This window comes from Chrysochloris asiatica, unplaced genomic scaffold (assembly GCF_000296735.1).
Source record: "Chrysochloris asiatica unplaced genomic scaffold, ChrAsi1.0 scaffold00429, whole genome shotgun sequence".
Taxonomy (NCBI): Eukaryota; Metazoa; Chordata; class Mammalia; order Afrosoricida; family Chrysochloridae; genus Chrysochloris; species Chrysochloris asiatica.
The window spans coordinates 641,359-646,969 of record NW_006408947.1 but is presented as its reverse complement, the minus strand read 5'-3'; positions in this window follow the sequence as shown (position 1 = coordinate 646,969).

Sequence of the window (5,611 nt, the reverse complement as noted above, 5' to 3'; positions counted from 1 at the left end):
GGTGGCAGGTATTCACTGTTGTACCACAAGAGTCTTATCCCCATTTCCTTTTGTCAGCCCAGTTCCAACAGATTGGAAATCATTCAGTGGAGGTTCTGCCTACCCCTGCCCTGTCTGGAACTAGGCTCCCTCTTGAAAGCTTGTAAGCCAGTCACTTCTTGCCTTTATAGGCCGCCCCCCACTCTGAATTTGGGTCTGGGCTGTTTCCAGCCCCCCGCAAGGTATCCCAGTCAGTTATATGCTGAAGACGGGCTTACATATTTTCTGTTGTGATGTTTCTGTCTATTTCCCCCCTCTTTAAGTGTCTGTTTCACAATGGTAGACAAGAGAAACCAAGATTCAAAAGACAGCCAAGCATCCTAACATTATTCCCCTCTTTTCCCCTTTCAAACCATGCCTCAATCCCTGTATCCTGAAGCCCTGTTATTCTAAAGTTGTGCATACATCATCATTTACCTCTGTCCCACCTACCCCATGCAAACCTGACCAACCATTCTCCTGTCCGCCTTGTTCTTCTTTTTCCCCTCCCCCTTCTTGTGTATTGCAGTCCTCCCTCCCCCCACCAGCTCCCAGGCTCTCCTGTGTCTATTCCATACCCTGTGCTTTTTCTTCCCCTCCCTCTCTCTCCTCCTCTCAACCCATATATACCGGTGATCAGCAATTATATATATAGATTCCCTCCCCCCCCCCCTTTGGGTGGGTTCTTTTTCTTACTCTTTTACAATAATGGTCTTATGCAGTATTTCTCCTTTTGTGACTGACTAATTTCACTCAGCATAATGTCCTCAAGGCTCATCTATGTTATGTGATTGCTTGTAGCTTCCTTGTTGCTCTTCAAGGTAGCATAGTATTCCATTGTGTGCATGTACCACAATTTGTTTATACATTCTTCAATTGATGGGCATTTTGGTTGTCTCCATTTTTTGCTATTGTAAACAGTGCTGCTATGAACATTGGTGTGCATATATCTACTCATGTATTGGCTCATATTTCTTATGGGCAAATTCCAAGTAGAGGAATTGCTGGGTCATAAGGTATTTCTATTTCCAACCTTATGAGGAAATGCTGCATTGCTTTCCAGAGTGGCTGGATCATTTTGCAATCCCACCAACAATGTAGGAAGGTCCCAGTCTTTCCACATCCTCACCAGCATTTGTTGTCCTCTGCTTTTTTTATCTTTGCTGTTATTGCTGGTGTGAGATGATGTCTCATTGTTGTTTTGATTTGCATTTCTCTGATGACTAGCGATGGTGAACATTTCTTGATATGTTTGATGGCTGCCCGGATCTCTTCCTTGGTGAAGTGTCTGTTCACGTCCTGTGCCCATTTTTAAATTGGGTTATTTGTCTTTTTCTTGTAGAGGTGTTGTAATTTCTTATATATTTTAGAAATGAGTCCCTTATCTTATGTTTCATTGCAAAAGATTTTTTTCTCATTCTGTGGGTTCCCTTTTTACTCTTTTTGTGAAGTCTTTTGATGCACATAAGTTTTTAATTTTTAGTATATCCCACTCATTTATTTTGTCTACTTTTGTTTCTGTACTTTTCAAAATGTTTTGTAGTCTGTATATGCTCTGAATTAGTGCCCTCATATTTGTCCCTATTTTTTATTGATGACATTCATAATTTTAGGATTCACATTTAGATCTTTAATCCATGCTGAGTTCGTTTTTTATAGGGCATGAGGTAAAGGTCTTGTTTCATTCTTTTGCATATTGCTTTCTAGTTCTGCCAGCACCATTTGTTAGAGACTATCTCCTCCCCATGCAATATGCCTAGGCACTTTGTTGAAAATAATTTGGCTGTATGTAGATGGGTTAATTTCTGGATTCTCGATTCTGTTCCGTTGACCAATGTATCTTTCATTGTATCAGTACCAGGCTGTTTTGACGACTGTAGCCATGTAGTAAAATTTGAAATCGGGGAGTGAGAGACTTTCAACCTTGGTCTTCTTAAACAGTACTTTGTTTATCCTGGGTCTCTTTCTTTTCCATATAAAGTTAGTAATTGTCATTTCCATCTCTTTGAAGAATGTTGTTGGAATCTGGATTGGGATTGCATTATATGTGTAAATTGCTTTGGGCAGTACTGACATTTTCACGATATTGAGTCTTCCTACCCAGGAACATGGTATATTCTTCCACTTCTGTCTCTTTTGGTTTCTTGTAGTAGTGTTTTGTAATTTTCTTTGTATAAGTCCTTTGTTTCTCTGATTACATTTATTCCTAAATATTTCATCCTTTGGGTGGTTATTGTAAATGATATTGCTTGCCTAATGTCCTTTTCAGCGCTATCATTATTGCTATAGAGAAATCCAATTGATTTTTATATGTTGATCTTATACCCTGCCACTTTGCTGAATCTTCCAATGAGGTCTAGTAGGTTTTATTTATTTTTTAACTAAGTCTTTGGGATTTTCTACGTATGCTGTTGTTGTGAGCTGCTGTCGAGTCGGTTCCAACCCATAGCGACCCTGTATAGAGTTTCCTAGGAGCAGCTGGTGAGCTTTAGCTGCTGACCTTGCAGTTCAAATGGCTTTGCAGTCAGGCACGTTAACTCACAGCACCACACCAGGACTCCTTTCTATGTATAGGATAATAGGATCATATAAATAATATGAGCAAATAAAGAGAGTTTTACTTCCTTTTTTGCCAATTTGGATACCTTTAATTTTGCTATCATGCAGTATAGCTCTGGCTAAAACTTCCAGCACAATATTGAATAGGAGTGGTTATAAAGGGCATCCTTGTCTGGTTCCTGTTTGCATTTTCTCTCTGTTGAGAGTGATGTACGCTGCTGGGTTTGTATATATGCTCTTGATTATGTTGAGGAATTTCCCTTCAATTCTTACTTGGTTGAGTGTTTTTATCAGGAATGGATGTTGAATTTTGTGAAATGCCTTTTCTGCATCAATCAGTATGATCATGTGTTTCTTTTCCTTTTTCTTATTATATGATGGATTACATTGACTCTTTTTCTAATGTTGAGCCATCCTTGTAGCCCTTTTATGAAACCCACTTGGTCATGATGTGTTATTTTTTTGATATGCTGTTTGATTCTGTTGGCTAGGATTTTGTTAAGAATTTTTGTGTCTATGCTCATAGGGATATTGGTCTATAGTTTTCTTTTTTAGTGATATCCTTTCCTGGTTTTGGTATGAGGGCTATGCTTGCTTCATAAAAAGGATAAGAGAGTTTTCCACCCTCTTCTATATTCTGGAATAATTTGAATAGAATTGATGACAGTGCTTCCCTGAATGCTTGGTAGAACTCACCCGTGAAGCCATCTGGGCCTGGACTTCTTTTGGTTGGGAGTTTTTTGAAAACCTGATCAATTTTTTCTTTTGTTATGAGTTTATTCAAGCTTTCTACTTCATTCTGAGTAAGTTCAGGTAGGTCATGTTTTTCTAGAAATAGATCCATCTCGTCTAAGTTTTTGAATTTGTTGGAGTACAGATCTTCATAGCATTCTGTTATTATCCTTTTGATTTTGTTTTGTTCCATTGTGACATCACCCAAGTGGTTTCTAATGTGAGTTATTTGTGTCCTCTCCCTCTCTTCTTTTGTTAGGTTTGCCAATGGTTTGTCAATTTTATTAATTTTTTCAAAGAACAAGCTTCTTGTACTGTTGATTCTTTCTACAGTTTTTCTGTTTTCCATATCATTTATTTCTGCTCTTATCTTTATTATTTCCTTTCTTTTGGTGACTGTAGGTTCCCTCTGCTGGTCTGCTTCTGATTGTTGGAGATGCTGTGTTAATGTGTTAATTTTGGTTCTTTCCCCTTTTTGGATGTACACATTTGTTGCAATAAATTGTTCTCTCAGCACTACTTTCACCATGTCCCAAAGACTTTTGGGATGTTTTGTTTTCATTCTCGTTTGTTTCTAGGAACTTTGTGAATTCACGTTTAATTTCTTCTTTTACCTAGTTGCTTTTCAGCAGGGTGTTGTTCAATTTCCATGTATTCTACTTTATTTCTATGGTCTTCTTATTGTTGATTTCTAGTTTTATAGCATTGTGGTCTGAGAAGATACTCTGTAGAATTTTGATGTTTGTAAATTTGCGTAGGCTTGCTTTGTGACCTAACATGTGGCCAATTCTGGAAAATGTTCCATGTGTACTGGAGAAGAATGTATATTGTGCTGTTGTTGGATTGAATGCTCTGTATGCATCTATGAGGTCAAGTTGGTTGATTGTGTTGTTTAGTTCCTCTGTAACTTTGTCAACTTACTTTCTGGTTGTTCTGTTCCTTTTCGAGAGTGTCATGTTAAAATCTCCCACTATAATTGTAGATTTATCTATTTCTTTCTTCATTTTCAGTAAGATTTGCTTCATGTATCTTTGTGCTATTTCACTGGGAGTGTATATATTTATAATGGTTATGTCTTCTTGCTCAGTTGACCCTTTGATCATGAGATAGTGTCCTTCTTTATCTCTTATGGTGGTCTTTATCTTAAAGTTTACTTTGCCGGAGATTTATTGCCACTCCTGCTTGTTTATTGTTGCAGTAAGCTTGGGAAATTTTTTTCCACCCTTTAACTTTTAGTCTGTTTTTGTCTTTGTGTGTAAGGTGTCTCTGCAGGCAGCATATTCAAGGGTCTTCTTTTCTTATCCATTCTGCCACTTTCTCTTCACTGTTGCATTCAATCCATTGACATTCAATGTATTTATTGATAGGTATGAATTAATTGCTGCCATTATGTTACTTTTTTGGTACTGCTGTTCGTTCTTTTGTTCTGCATGTCTTCTTGTGTTGGGTTTGTGTTTTTTGTGTTATTTCTTGTCAGTTTCTTCTTAGTTTTCATGTTTGCTTGTTCTGCTAGGAAGTTCATTTTCATGGTAAATTGTGAAATATTAACTTTCTTTGGGGTTACCTTATAGTCTATTAACTTTACTCTCCATTTAAGAGAATCTATTGTATCCTGTAATTTACCTGACATCCTCACCACCTGGTTCTCTGTTGTTACGTTTGTTCCTTCTTTGACATTGATATAATTTTGATCTTCGGTTGACTTCCCAGCTCCTTTAAGTTTGTTGTTGTAGTTTTGTTCTGTTTTGTACTCTGCTATCTGTTGACTGAGTTTCAGGTAGTGTTGCCATGCCTTTCAATCTCTGTTTGTTGTTTGTTGTTGTTGGTTTTCAGTCCACAGAACTCCCTTTAGGATGTTTTGAAGTGCTGGGTTGGTTTTGATAAAATCTCTCAGATTCTGTTTATCATGGAATGTCTTGATTGAACCATCATATTTGATTGATACTTTTGCTGAATAGACGATTCTTGGATGGCAGTTTTTTCTTGTAGGACTCTGTATATGTCTCCCCATTGCCTTCTTGCCTGCATGGTTTGTATTGAATTGTCAGAGCTTAATCTGTTTTGCTTGCCTTTATAGGTGATATTTCTCTTGTCCCTGGCCGCTTTTAGTATTCTCTTCTTGTCTTTGGTTTTGGGAAGCTTGATTATTATATGTCTTGGTGACTTTATTTTGGGGTCTATCCTTCCTGGGGTACGTTCAGCTTCTTGGATGTTTATCTTCTCATCTTTCAAGATATTAGGAAAATTTTCTTCCAGAAGCTCTTCTAGTATATCATCTGTGGACTTCTCTGAGTCTTCCTGT